The following is a 15,438-nucleotide window of genomic DNA, read 5'->3' as shown; positions in this document are numbered from 1 at the left end:
ATATATAAAACAAGTATCAGATATTGCATTCTGGAGCATAAAAATTTACTTCTTTATGACACTTTGTAAGTAACTCCAGGGTTTAGTTCATAGGGATCTAGCTAAGAAACCATATGGAAAATATTCTCAAACTGTTAGTACAATTTTGATGAAAGATAATGTCTTCTCTATATCTACTTCTGAGATTTTGTTCAAAATGTCTTTGATAAAAACAAAACCTCAATTTAAACATCTTCTTCTGAGGAATCCAATAGATACATATTCTTTAGAAAAGAATGTATTAAATCACTGAGTTAGACATAGAGGGATGTCTGGTTTCAAATAGTTAAAATGTACATATTTATTATGTCTGTTACCTGTTATATAACATTTCAATGACAGAGATCAATTATCTTGATTCACAGAGTGTTTGGTAAGTTTTGTTTACTCTAAGACTTTGATATAATGATGCTAGATTATAAAAAAAGGATGTTATCCTGCTTATTACTTTCCTGAAGGCTTTCTTCATGTCTCTGTTCCTCAAGCTGTAGATAAAGGAGTTCAGCATCTGAATGACCACAATGTACATCACTGAAGCCACTACAGTCTTCCTTGGAGAGTCTGTAAATGCGGAGTTAATGTGTACTCCAAAACCTGTTCCATAAAACAGAGAAACAACTGACAACCCACAGGTTGAAAAGGCTTTATACTTTCCTCCAAAGGATGACATTCTTAAAACAGAAGAGACAATGTGAATATATAACAAAATGATTCCAAAGACAGGAATACCAAAAAATAGAATAGACATAGTGTAAACCAGCAGATAATTGATGAAAATTTCAGAACAGGCAAGTTTGATGATCTGATTGTGTGATGGCAGGTCCTAAATGATACATGTACAACACAATTCTTGCACCCAAGGCTCAGGCATTATTGTAGAAAAGAGGAAAAAAATATTGTAACCACCATAGAAACACACAAAATGCTATGAATCTGTATTTTAGAAATATGAGAAATGTGACTATACCTATTAAGTCTCACCCACAGGACTTACAACTCACAAAAGAAGTGGAGGATTTCATAAAGACAACCCTAACACCATCAGAGTGTGGAATAAGCATGTAAAATGCTAAAGAACAGAGAGAAGAGAACTGAAATAACAGAGAAGTGTGCATTCATGATAACTATGTACTTCAGGGGGTGACAGATGGCAACAAAGTGGTCATATGCCATTACTGCAAGAAGACAATTTTCTATGCTACCAAAATCCAAGGTAAGACAGACAGACCTAAGAGAGGCATCGTGTGTGTGTGTGTGTGTGTGTGTGTGTGTGTGTGTGTGTGTGTGTGATGGTTTGATCCTGAACTTGGATGTTGACCAATATCTTTGGGATTGTGGTTGTGATTAAACAGATATCATTAAAGGACAGGTTGGAGAGAAAGAAATACATGGGTTTGTGTAGTTGCGAGTCAGAGCTAACAGCCAGGATGATGAGCAAGTTTCCTAAGATGGTGATCAGATATGTGGACAGGAAGAGGCTGAAGATGAAAGGCTGCAAATCTGGATCTTTACTAATCCCCAGAAGAATGGATTCTGAGATAGTTGTTTGGTTGACAGCTCCATGCTGTTGAGTGATTTGAAATAAAAGTGAGTTGTAAAGGTAAGATGTTTGGACCATCAACTTCATAAACTTGTTCTTTGAATTCTAGGCTCCAAATCTATCTATAAATAAAGTTCTTCTGCTAATCCACTTATTTTATGACACATGCTTACAGAATCCATAGCAACTAATACTTGAATGAAGCCCCCTCTTCAATGTATAAATAATAATGAAAGCAACATTTGCAGGATTCAGTAGCAAACATCATGTTCTAATAGAAACATGGGTTTGTTAAGCAGGAAATTCGTGCTCTTCTTGTATAGAGCATGGGACTAGCATAATGGAGGCTGATCAGCATTAGTGCAGATGTCCATAAACATGTGTTAGGTTGAGAACAGATATTGGTGAAAATTTTTATAGTATTCTTTTCACATAGTGTTTTACTATACATTTTTTTCCATAGAGTCCTCACTAATAAACAAGACGATATTCTACTGATGAAGTTTAGCTAATATCCCAAACATTCATAAAGGGATTTTAGTTATCTCTTTAGATTAAAGAAAAGTCATGATAAACATCTCAACTGGATGCTGATCATAAATGTTTCCTTTTGAAAATAATTAAAAATCACAAGGTCAACTGACCATTAAGAAAGATTAGATGTAGGAAAAGCCTTTGTTATTGCTTTATGACTGGCATAGTAAGCCCAAAAGAATCACAGACCTACTTCTACAATTTTTGTGTCACTGGAGTTCAGTATTCAAGGCCTTTAATTATACTAGTTTTAGCAATACCCATGTAATCCTAGGTGTGCAAATCACTAGTGTCCATGTCTACTGGAGGGAATAATTCTTCTTTTGTCAGTTTCCCAACCAATCTCCAAGGTAATGTTCTCATTCCATTCTTATCATTGATTCTGATTATATGAATATATATTGTATATAATAATATATATTGTTGACCTTGCATTCAAAATGGTGAATAACATTTCTATAATGAATCCTTATGTTGCTTTGAAGCTATAAAGAAAGAGAACTATATATAAGAATTGGAATTGGAAGAATTGATTCCTATTTTATTAATATTAATATTTTTATTTATTTTTCTTCTCTTATTCGGTAAATCCACAGTTTTCCTTCCCTCCACTGTTCCCATTCCCCGTATCTTCCCTGTCCCCCAGATCCACTTCTCTATTTACCTTAAAAAAACAGGCCTCCCAGGGATATCAACCTGAACATGGCAAACAAGATTCAATAAAATGACTAAGCATGAAGTCTCAGATCAGGGCTGCTTGAGGCAACCCAGTAGGAGGAAAAAGAGCAGGCAAAAGAGTCAAAAATATGCCCACTCCTACTGTTAGGAATTCCACAGAAACACCGAGCTAGCAACCATTGCATATAGGCAGAGGACCTATGCAGGCTCTCCGATTGCTGTCCCAGTCTCTGCAAGCTCCTTTGAGTCCTGCTTAGTAGATTCTGTAGGCTGTGTTCTCCTGGTCTTCTCAACCCCTCTGGCTCCCATAATTCTTTCTCTCCTTCTTCTGAGGTGTTTTTTCAGCCTAATGTGAGGCACCAGATGTAGATCTCTGTAGCTAGAGTTTTCCTGCATGGCCCACAGTCAGGGCAAATCTCTCTCACCTGCCAGTCCCACAGCCGCTCAGACCCGATCAAGTAAACACAGAGACTTATATTGGTTACAAACTGTATGGCCGTGGCAGGCTTCTTGCTAACTGTTCTTACAGCTTAAATTAATCCATTTCCGTTAATCTATGCCTTGCCACATGGCTCGTGGCTTACCGGCATCTTCACAAGCTGTTTGTCATGGTGGCGGCTGGCAGTGTCTCTCTGACTCAGCCTTCCACTTCCCAGCTTTTTTCTCCTCCTTGTCCCGCCTACACTTCCTGCCTAGCCAATGGCCAATCAGTGTTTTATTTATTGACTAATCAGCAACACATTTGCCATACAGAACATCCCACAGCACTTCCCCCCCCCCTTTTTTTTTCTCCATTATGGACTGTCTTTGCACCTAATGTTTGGCTGTGGGTCTCTGCATCTGCTCCCACCAGCTTCTGGAGGAAGTCTCTCTGATAATGATTGGGATAAGGACCAACAGTGATTCACATCATTTTAGATGTGAGAATATACTTTACACAGAGAAGTATAAACTATTTGCTATTAGTTTTTGCAAACTTGACACAAACTAGAGTCACTTGGGAAAAAAATGAACCTCAATTTAGGAACTGCCTCAACCTGATTGGGCTGTAAGCATATCTGTGGACATTTATTGATTAATGATTGATGTGGGAGAGCTAAGTCCATTGTGGCTGGTCCCATCCCTGGGAAAGTGGTCCTGAGCTGTAGAAGAGAGCACAGTGAATAACTTTCAAATTTAAACCAAAAAGAAGTCAACCTAAACAGCTCCAAAGCAAGTAAAGTTATTGAAATAATAATAAAAGCCTTCCAACAAAAACACAAGTCCAGTGTTAGATGGATTCACAGCATAATTCTACTAGAATATCAAGGAAGAACTACAACAAATATTTCTTTTTAAAAAATTCTTTTGCTTAAGGTAATTTTTTAAAATTTATTATTTATTTATTTATTTATTTATTATTATTTATTTATTTATTTATTTATTTATTTATTCTTCTTTCATATATTATATCCCTCCTGCAGTTTCTCCTCCCTTCTCTCCTCCCAGACCTGCCTCTGAGCACCCCCTCTCCATTAGATCCACTCCTCTATTTCTCTTCAGAAAAGAGCAGTTTTCCAAGAGATATCAACCAAACATGGCATAACAAATTACAGTAAGAATAGGCAAATACCTTGATACCAAGGTTGGATAAGGCAACTCAGTAGGAGGAAAAGTGTCAGAGACAGCCCCTACAGCCACTGTTATGAGTTCCACAAGAACAACAAGGTGCACAACCATAACATATTTACAGAGGACTTAGGTAAGACTCTTAGAGGCTCCCTATTCCAATTCTTCCTAACATTAAGTAGAATAGAAATAGGAGGAACAATCACAAATTCAATCTACTAACACAGTTACCATTTAATACGCAAATCAGTTAGAGACAACAAATAATAAAACTATAGGACAATATTCTCAATTAACAGTCTCAAAAAAAAAAACCTCATATAAAATATCTGTAAACAGAATTCAGGCATTCATGATAAGATCATCCACCATGACCAACTTAGTTTTATACCTGAAATGAAGAGGTTGTTCAGTATACAGAAGTCAATGAATGTAATAAACAACATGAATGAACTTGAAGATCAAAACCACATGATCATCTCAATAGATGATTAAAAGTCTTTTGACAAAATCCAACATGAATTCATAATAAAAATCCTAGTCCATGGATGCATAAGGAGAACAAATCTCAATATCATAAAAATTATGATATGTTAGAGATCCCCAAAATTCTATCTAAATGAGGAAGTGAAGGACCTCTACAATGAAAACTTTAAACCTTTGAAGTAAGTTACAGGGAAAGATAGTAGAAAATAGAAATCCATATTCACAGATTGGTATAATTAATAATGTGAAAATGATAATTCTATTGTCTTAGATTTATTGTTGCTTTGATAAAACATGATCACAAAAAGCAAGTTGGGTAGGAAATGGTTTAGTTGCCTTACACTTTCACATTGTTGTCCATCATTGAAGGAAGCCGGGACAGGAACACAAACAGAACAGGATCTTGGAGGCAGGAGTTTATAAAGAGGATATGGAGGGGGCTGCTTAGTTGATTGCCCCTCCTTGTTTTATCAGTCTGCTTTCTTATAGAAACAGTGACCAGCAGCCCAGGGAAAACACTATCCACAATAGCCTGGGCCCTAATATATCAATAACTAATCAATAAAATATCCTAAATTTGAATCTTATGTAGGTAATTCCTCAGTTAATCCTCCCTTCTTTCAGATGATTCTGGCTTGTTTCAAGTTGACATAAAACTATCCAGGACAACTAACAAAAGTTATTTATAGATTTAATGAAATTTATATCCAAATCTCCATTTTATTAATCACAGAAACAGAAAAGACTATTCCAAAATTCATAAGGAACCAGAAAAGACCCAAGATAGCCAAAATTATCTTTAGCTAAAAATTATTGGGGAGATTATCATTTCAGATCTTAAGATATATTACAGAGCCATGGTGGATTGGGAGGTATTTGGAGGAGAAAAAAAGACATGAAGAACAGTGGGGGAAAATCAAAGAACTAGATGTGAGCACACACATTTACTATTTAATTATTTAATGAAGATGCAAAAAGCACAAGCTGGAGAAAAGAAAATAATTCAACAAATGGTACTGTAAAAACTGTATGTTCATATGAAGACAAATGAAATTTGACCAATATGAAGTGGGTAGCCATTCTAACCTTGATCTGGAAGTTCCAACACCCATTGAGGCTTCAGTAACTGTCATGCCTACAAGGTGGGGCCAAGAGAGGAACTTGAAGACCTGAGATCCGGATGCACCATCTCTCTTGTTTTCTGGACCCTGGACGCTGGAGGTAGACCGAGCAGAGTTCTCCAGAGAACATTGCTGGACTGCGCTGCATCTTTTCCAGACCCTGCAACCTACCTATCACTTCATTTGTAAGTTACGCCACTAAACAAATCTCCCTTTTAACTACATGGAGTGGCCTTAATAATTTCACCAATACTCATATCTATCACCTTGTAAAAGAACTAAGTCCAGGCGGATCAAAGACCTAAATATGAAATGCAAAACATTGAAAATGCTGGGAGACAATGCAGGCCGTACCTATTCCACACCTACTTGCTGAGCCATGTTTATTATTAATGATAGCTAGAATTTTAAACAACCTAAATATTGTCTAACCAATAAATAAATAATGAAAATGTGGTACACATGCAAAAAGGAATACCATTCAGCTGTAAGGTTAAGAAAATCAAGAAGACTGTAAGTGAATGTATGCAGCTACAGATCATATTGAGTAAGGTGAATCAGACCCAGAAAGATGAACACTGCATGTTACTTCTCATCAGGGACTCCTAGACATGAAACTTAAAATGTGAGTTTATATTTGTATATATTGGATCAACTGCAAAAACTGCAAAAGTAAAAAGAGACCATTGCCATGGTAGTGCATGGGGAGCAACACAGATGGAACAATGGTATTTAAGTGACATGATAAGGGAAGCGAAGAGAGGGTGATGCAACTGGTAGAACCATTATGTAAACCAATATTACGATTCCTTAAGGAGCTGGAAATCAATCTACCTTAAGGTCCAGCTATATCACTGTGCTGGATAGTTTTATGTCAACTTGACATAAGATAAAGTTATCTGAGAGGAGGGAACCACAATTTAAAAAAATGTCTCCATAAGATCATCTTGAAAGCCTATAAGGCATTTCCTTAGCAGATGGGAGAGGGCCCAAACCATTGTGTGTGATGCCATCTTTAGAAGAATATGCTGGTGCATTGTCTGTTTTGATAGCACAAGCAATACCTATTACATCAAAACAGGCAAACAAATGTTGTAGAACATCTTTAGCAACTTCCCTGGTCCTAGCTGAAGCCCAAATCACATGAGAACAGGTATTCACACAAAGATGGACAAATGCCTGCTTCTCAAAACAAGGAATGTGGGTAACATCCATTTGCTGAAGATCTTTGGGGAAAAAACCAGAGGTTTTACTTCAAGAGGTAAACAAGGCAAGGAGGTTGGATAAGTCATGAGTTTTTTAACAATGGCATGAACAGGGTCACAGGGAATGTGAAACTGAAACCTAAGCTCCTTAGCATTTTGATAATGTAGAGCATGATTATTTTTTAGCTTTCTGTAGCAAAAAGTTTATTTTTGTTAAACTATCAGCTAGGGCATTTTCCTTATGCAAAAGTCCCATAAATTGAGTGTGGGCTCAAAAATGACTCACAAAGAAAGGAAAAAAAGGCATATTCTTTTTCTAATAGCATTTTATAAATCTTCTAATAAACGGAAAATGGTAATATGAGCTGTAGGCAAAGGAGCAGTATCTTTTTTAATTTTTTGAAGTAATTTGTTTCTTTTTTTATTTTGAGAATGACTTATGCGAATGGAGAGAAGTCTTACATGATTGTAAAACAATTTTTACAGCTCTGGATTTTCCTTTTTCATTTTAATAGTCTTTACACAGAGAAATTAGTAGGGCAGAATTTTGATGGACTCTACCTCACTGTAACTCATATTAAAAAAATTATTATTAAGAGATTTTTTATTCATTTTACATATCAACCACAGATTCCCCTGTCCTCCCTCCTCTCAAACCCCAGCCTTTCCCCCCAACCCACTCTCTATTCCCACCTCCTCCAAGGCAAGGTCTCCCATGGGGAGTTAGCAGAGCCTGGTACATTCAGTTGAGGCAGGTCCAAGCCCCTCCTCCCTGCACCAAGGCTGAGCAAAGTGTCTCACCATAGACACTAGGTTCCAAAAAGCTGGCTCGTGCACTGGGGACAGGTCCTGGTTCCACGGCCTGGGGGCCCCTTAAACAGTTCAAGCTAAAAAACTGTCTCATTTATCCAGAGGGCCTAGTCCAGTACCATGGGGGCTCCTCAGCTATTGGTCTACAGTTCATGAGTTTCCACTAGTTTGACTAGTTGTCTCTGTACTTTTTCCAATCATGGTCTTGTTATCTCTTGCTCATATAATCCCTCTTCTCTCTCATCCATTGGAACTCGGCTTGGGACCTGGCCGTGGATCGCTTCATCTACTTCCATCAGTCAGTGGATGAGGGTTCTATGATGACAGTTACAATATTTAGGCATCCGATCACCAGAGTAGGTGAGCTCAGGCACCCTCTTGACCATTGACAGTAGTCTATGGTGGAGTCATCTTTGTGGATTCCTGGGGACCTCCCTAGCACTCTTCTTCTTCCTATTCCCATGGTGCCTTCATTTATCATGATATCTCTTTCCTTGTTCTTCCACTCTGTTCCTGATCCAGTTTGAACCTCCTGCTCCCTTAAGCTCTCTTTCCCCCGACCCTTGCCCTCCATTGCCCCTTTCACTCCCAGTTTACTCATGTAGATCTCATCTATTTCTCCGTCGCCAGGTGACAGTCAGTTGACTTCCTGTTGGCTACAAGATGTAGGATTATCAGCTACTCCAACACTAGGTCTGTCTACATGCCATCATGCTACCTGTCACGATGATAATATATTGAACCTCTGAAACTGTGAGCAAGATACCTCAATTAAATGTTTTCTGTATAAGAGCTTCTGTGGTCATGGTGTCTTTCCACAGCAATCAAAACCCTAACTAAGATGCTCCACTTCACAGCTTCTTTAAATCTGAAGAGAGGGTCTTGATGAAGACATCCCATTTAAGGAAAAACTGTTTTAAAGTTTCTCATTCTGCACATTATCTAGTTCTGTGTCCCTGCATGAATTCCCATATGTAAGAGGTAGATTTTCTGATGATGGTTGGTCTAGATGCTGCCTTATAGCAGAATGTAGAGGTTATTTTATTTCTATGTTCCTTTATTAGAACAATAATATTTTACTTTCCCCTACGCCATACCTTATCTAGACTCAGGTTCTTGACCATCTAAACACTGTGTGAAATGGGTTCCATCTGACAAAGTGAGTCTTAAATCTAAGCACAGAGTAGTTGGTTACTCCCACAAAGTTTCTACCACAGTTGCATCAATGTACCCAGCAAGCAGCTCACTAAATTATATAGCATGATATGAAGATGGATATTTAGTTACTTTTCTCTTCTTGTGGTGTTCAAAGTACTTTTAGAACCATCACCATTAATTAGGGGTGAAGGTTTGTATCCAGCAGTCAGACCATGGACTGCTGATAATATGTTGTATAAACTGGACAGGCAGGACCCATAGGAAAATGGCCACTGAATTTGCCAAAATGGGGCGAAATGGTTCTTCAGGTTCCTGCTTCACAGAGGAGACTGCCAGACTTTCTGAAGGACACTGGGAGAAGCTGTGAAATTACAAATTTTTTTTTCCTAAAATATTATTGAATGTTGCTAAACATAATTTTTAAATATATTTTGTAGGGAAGAATATAATTTTTCTTAGTCCTTAAAAGTAATATAAGATAATAAAGAACACAGATTAATAGTCACCAATAATTATCAAACTTATAGTCATGCGGTATACAGTGATATATTTCAAATAGATAATCTTAAAATACATCAAAGACCTACAGAATATGGCATTTAAAATTTTTCTATAACTTAGACTTTCCTTGACATGAGATGTATCTGCTCCTGGTGGCACCAATCTACTTCTAAAGAAGATGATGGGCACCAAAGACACTCCATAAGCAGTTTGCTTTCCTTGTGGCACAAACTGGCTTATAGGGCAAAAAACTACCCTGTCTTGACAGCTCACTATAAGTACACTGTCCAATCTTGACAAGCAGGGCACAAAGAAAAGTGACTCTGGAACTTTGCCAAGACAGGGTATGACAGTCCTTCAAAATTTCCTGCTTCTGAAAAAGGTCTGTCAGATATTCTAGGCCTGTAGACCAAAGACTGATGCCCCAGCATTGTAGAGGAACCTTGGATGACTAGCTAGGCAACCAACTATTTTTGTCATTTCTTACATTTTTGAAGCCACTTGCCTGCACTTCCTGCTTACTCAGGCAATATTATTTTCCTTCTCGGGTTTTTGATGGGGTTTAAGACTAGACAGTTACAGTTACAGTTCTCCTTAAACTTGGCAAAGTATGTAGAAGTTACAAAACTTTAGATTCTTCAGGAGAGGACAGATATTGGAATAATCTCTATAAATTTGACAATTATGGCCTGGACATTCAGAATGTATTTCTCACTTAAAAATTGCTTTTATTGTATGTAGTTTCATTCTCGTTAGGGCTATTATTACCTTCCCTTTCTTCTCGTCAATACTTGATGATAATTCTTATGTATATAGTTTTTTTGAGACAGGGTTTCTCTGTGTAGCTTTGCACCTTTCCTGGAACTCACTTGGTAGTCCAGGCTGGCCTCGAACTCACAGAGATCCACCTGGCTCTGCCTCCCGAGTGCTGGGATTAAAGGCACCACCACCGCCCGGCTATAGTTTTTTTTATGTTAGGATTAGAACCTTTCCTTCTCATTTAGACAAAAAGCGGCAAATGTTACTGGAATCCTGTCACTGGTCAACTAACCAATAGAAAGGAGCATTTGGGTCAGAGAGGTAGAGTTTTCATTGAGAATGGACATGACCCAAAGATAAGGTAGATGAGAGAGATGCATGACCATTTTAGGAGAAGGAACACATGGCCAGTATGAGAGTGGAGCAGCTGGTGACCTGGTTCAGATTTCCCTTTTTGTCCTGTGATAATTGTGCATGGATTTTGCTTGTTAATAAACATTAAGTAATCTCTTGATCTTTTGACTTCCTTCTTCACTCATGTGCAATGGACAAATAAAACATTCCCACAGTGAGGCCATTCCCAATAGGACAGGCCATATTCCTTTACATGCAGAATGGTTGTATTGCATGTAAATGTTGTAATGCACTTATAATTATATTCCTGCTATCTTTTCTCATAATACACCTGTTCTTTATCAGATGTTTTGTTATTTTCCCAACAATCCAGGAAATAAGATCTCCAGTAAGACACTAATATTAGAGACAGAGCTAACCATAAGCCTGACTGGAGACTGTGGTAATAATATAGCCCTCCTAATTAAAACTGAAGTTGTGGCCATCACCCTCTTTGTAATAGGTCTCCATGGTCTGGTTATATACACTGATGAGCAGCTTCACTCGATAGCCTGTAAAATAGCTGAAGGTTTAAATTATACCTCCACTCCTATTGCCTTAATCAAGAACAAAAAATATTTAGAAGCTATACTAGATATCATGGCCACTATTGATTACTTACTGGTACTACATCATCAAGAATACAAGACATTAGGGAAATGTTCTGTTTTAATCTTTCTGACAGTAGCATTTCAATTAAAGAAGAAAACAGAGTTGCAATTTGCTGAACTGGATGCTGAAGATGGGGACTGGAATCTGATGAATGGCTTAATTATAAGAGTCATAGTAGCGGATGTCTTTGAAGACACAGTATTTTATGGACATGACAGCACTGTTGCACACATGAAATCACAGCTTCTGGGAATGCATGCATAAGACCTTATAAAATTAAGCCAGCCAAATTCCTAGCACACATGGCAAGAGATTAGTTTAATCTTATCCTTTGTTGAGAATCTATTGATAATTGATGCCTGTGGGGAGGGAGATTAAGTTTTCTTCAGGGATGTGATCCCTGAGAACTATATATACTCGAGTAGATGGTCTTATACACATGTGCATACAGGGAGCACTAAGTAGACTCATTTGAATTTTCTTTACAAAAAATAGCATATGAGGTTGTGAGTAAAAAGTAGTAGTGACAATTAGGGGAAAATAGGGAAAGAGTATTTTATCAAAACACATTACACATATTTGTGATAGTCTCAAATAATAAAAAATATGTGGGGACAACAGGAATTGAGTTTTATGTATGTAGTATTAAACTACAAAAATGGATTATCATATTAATTAGAAAATACATTTTGCCAGGCGGTGGTGGTGCACTCCTTTAATCCCAGCACTTGGGAGGCAGAGCCAGGTGGATCTCTGTGAGTTTGAGGCCAGCTTGGTCTACAGAGTGAGTTCCAGGAAAGGCAGAAAAACTACAAAGAAAAACCCTGTCTTGAAAAAAAAAAAGAAAATACATTTTAAAAGTGAAATATGGACCATCAAATTGGCTTTGCAGTCAATTATACTTTCTGCCAAGCCTGGTTATTTCATTTTCATCCTTAGGAACTATGTGGAGGAAGGAAAGAATACTACTCTAGGTTTCCTCTGACCTCAACACATGTGCCATAGTATGTATGACTTTCCTTAGTCACAGAGGCAAATTCTATAGCCCCTTTCTTTTACCCTTAAAGCCAGAACCATGTGGCCAAAGCAGCCATGTACTGCTGCTTACTGGAGCTAGAACATGACCCATTCAATTACATCCTCACAAGCTTTTTGTTTTCTTAGTTTCCTTCACATCCTCAATTTGGCTCTCCAGAAACTTGCTTTGTAGACTACACTAGCACTAAATTTAGAGATCTGCCAGGCTCCGCTTCTGTGTTCTATGATTACAGGCATGCTCTACCATATCCAGCTCTAAGCTTTTCTTTAATCCCTTTGCACAAGGTGGAAACTTAGTGGGGTGGGATCCTGCCCTGAGGTCAACACTCCCTATATTCCATTTCTTAATCTGTTTATCTCCTTGAACACAGGTCTTAGTTCCTTCTACATCCTGGTGCCATTTTTCTTCTCAATTGTTGCTGAAACTTTTACTGTGTCCCACCCAGTCCATAGCTGCTCAGATCCAAGTAAACACACAGAAGCTTATATTAATTAAAAATGCTTGACCATTAGCTCTGGCTTACTACTGACTAGCTCTTGCACTTAAACTCAGCCCATTTCTGTTAATTTTTGTGTGACCACGTGTTCTGTGGCTTTACCTGTGTGCTATTACATGCTGTTCCCTGGATGGTGGGCTGGTGTCTCCTGACTCAACCTTCCTCTTCCCAGAATTCTCCTTGTCTGCTTATCCCACCTATACTTCCTGCCTGGTTACTGGCCAATCAGCATTTTATTAAACCAGTAAAAAAAAGCATAATCCCACAGCATTTTCCCTTTTCTGTTTAATTAAAAAGGAGTGTTTTAACTTTAACATAGTAAAATTACATATAACAAACAAGAATTACAGTTACAATATCTAGTTTATTTGTATTTTATAAAATTAAAGAAAATAGTCTGTCTATTCTATATTTGTGAGTTGAAAGCTTCATATCTACCTTATGTCTTATCATAACCAAGGAAAACCATAATTATAATGATCTAGTCTTCAACTACATCAAAGACCTCAGAAGGATATAATATTACCTAATAAACAGGAAGTGAATTGTGAGCAACTTTCAAAACTGGAAATGACAAAGACAGCTGCCTGCCTGGACAGTCATCCAATGTTCCTCTGCAGCATTGGGGCATCCATCTTTAGCCCATAGGCCTAGAGTCTCTCAATTGCTTCTTCCTGTGTCCTGTAGAATGTCTGACTGTTTTTTCTGCAAAGCAGGAACCTAAAGGACCATTTTGCCTTGCAAAGTTCAGTGGTCACCTTCCTATGGGTCCTGCATGTTCAATTAATACATCATTTTGTCAAGCAGTCCAGGCAAGAACATTTTCTTGCCCAAATGGCTATTTGCTTAGAAGAAGATAAATTTCATATAGAGTGTCTTTGACACCCATCTTTCTTTTTGAAGTAAATCAGTGCTGCCAGGAGCAGATGTGTCTCACTGTACAGAAAGTCTAAGTTTCTAAAACATTTTAAATGCCATATTCTGTAGATCTTTGAAGTGTTTGAAGATTATCTACCTAATTGAAATATATTTATGTATACCTAGAAAACTTAACATGACTATAATTTTGACTATCATAGAAGACTAATTATTAATCTGTATTTCTTAATTATCCATTACAATTTAAATGAGTTACATAAACATAATACCTTAAACAAGAGTAGAAATCTATCTATCTATCTATCTATCTATCTATCTATCTATCTATCTATAAATAAAGTATAATGAATTTAAGTTTAAATTTGTATCAATAAACTAAAATCTATAGCAACGTAAAATATTTATCCTAATTTCTATATTATATCTCCATTTCTTCTTTTAGAAAGAGATTAACTATGACCAATAACAATTTGTAACCAACAACCTAAACAAAGACAAATATCCATAATTCATTATTTTTTTTGGAATGTGGGCATAGTTTTTAGGCCACTTTCTGTTGATAGAGGGTGCTGGTAATCTTATGGGGACACAAAGAAAATTTTAGGATTATGGTCAAATCCTGACTGGAGTAGTCTGTGATGCTGTATTCTCTGAGCCAGTTGCGTTGAAGTTGATTTTGGATGTTGGATGATCTGGGCCATGGTGTCATCAGAGACCTTTCAGGGGGTCTTGGCTGGTCAAACATGATGTATCTTAATCTGGAATAAATCCATAGCCTCTTGTTTCCTATGAAAACAAAAGCAGAGTCTCCTTTCCAAAGCAACATATCCTTAGATCCAAATTTTGAAGTCAAGGTACCTTTAAAATATACATACTGGTTGAACTGAGCAGCCTTTACAATCAAATGTCTTTTTGCAGTTAAAATTCCCAAATACAACACACTCCAGATTCTCTGTGTAATATCCATCTTTATGTGGTTTATTTGTATATTACCTTCACTGTCTCTTTAAAGACTTTATTTTTAAAAACTATTTCTTTATATAACTGTCTATATTTCTTTTCTAAGTCTACGTACATTTTTACACACATTGTAAACCATTTAAAGTCTTGTTCCATCTGAATCTGCCTTATTGTGTAACTACTGTCTTAAACTGCAGTGGCTAGTACTGAAGCAGAAGCCTTGGCTGCTGACTCCATCCATTTCAGCTTTTCAACATGGCAGAGGTAATTCACCTCCAGCTCAGGGAGTCATGCTCTCCACTGACTCTGGGAGTCAATGGGTCCATTATTCCATCTAGCATTGTGTATTCCAGAAACCTTTTTTTTGTACTAGCAAAAGATAAATCTGCCACATAGTGCTCTGTGTGGCTTGGAGACACCACTGTGTACCATGGTGGGAATCCACAGCCATGTTGCCGGTCAATCCTGCATGCCACAAACCCTCTACAGAGTAGCTCAAGGCTGCAGGCTGCACTGCGGCTGGCCTGAGAGACAATTAGAAAGCTGGTTTTAGCATTTTTTTTGAAAGCTTTGTCAGGTTTTAGGTGGAAACTCTTGCCCCACATTGGGGGCCATTTGTA

At 37.5% G+C, this 15,438-nt stretch overlaps 1 pseudogene; it reads right to left on the bottom strand.

The window, feature by feature from the left end:
* Positions 1 to 388: 388 nt before the first annotated feature.
* On the bottom strand, positions 389 to 1,657 carry LOC131914631 (putative gustatory receptor clone PTE38; annotated as a pseudogene).
* Positions 1,658 to 15,438: the final 13,781 nt, after the last annotated feature.

Source organism: Peromyscus eremicus, chromosome 7 (assembly GCF_949786415.1).
Source record: "Peromyscus eremicus chromosome 7, PerEre_H2_v1, whole genome shotgun sequence".
NCBI lineage: Eukaryota > Metazoa > Chordata > Mammalia > Rodentia > Cricetidae > Peromyscus > Peromyscus eremicus.
This window is presented reverse-complemented; position numbering and strand designations above follow the sequence as displayed.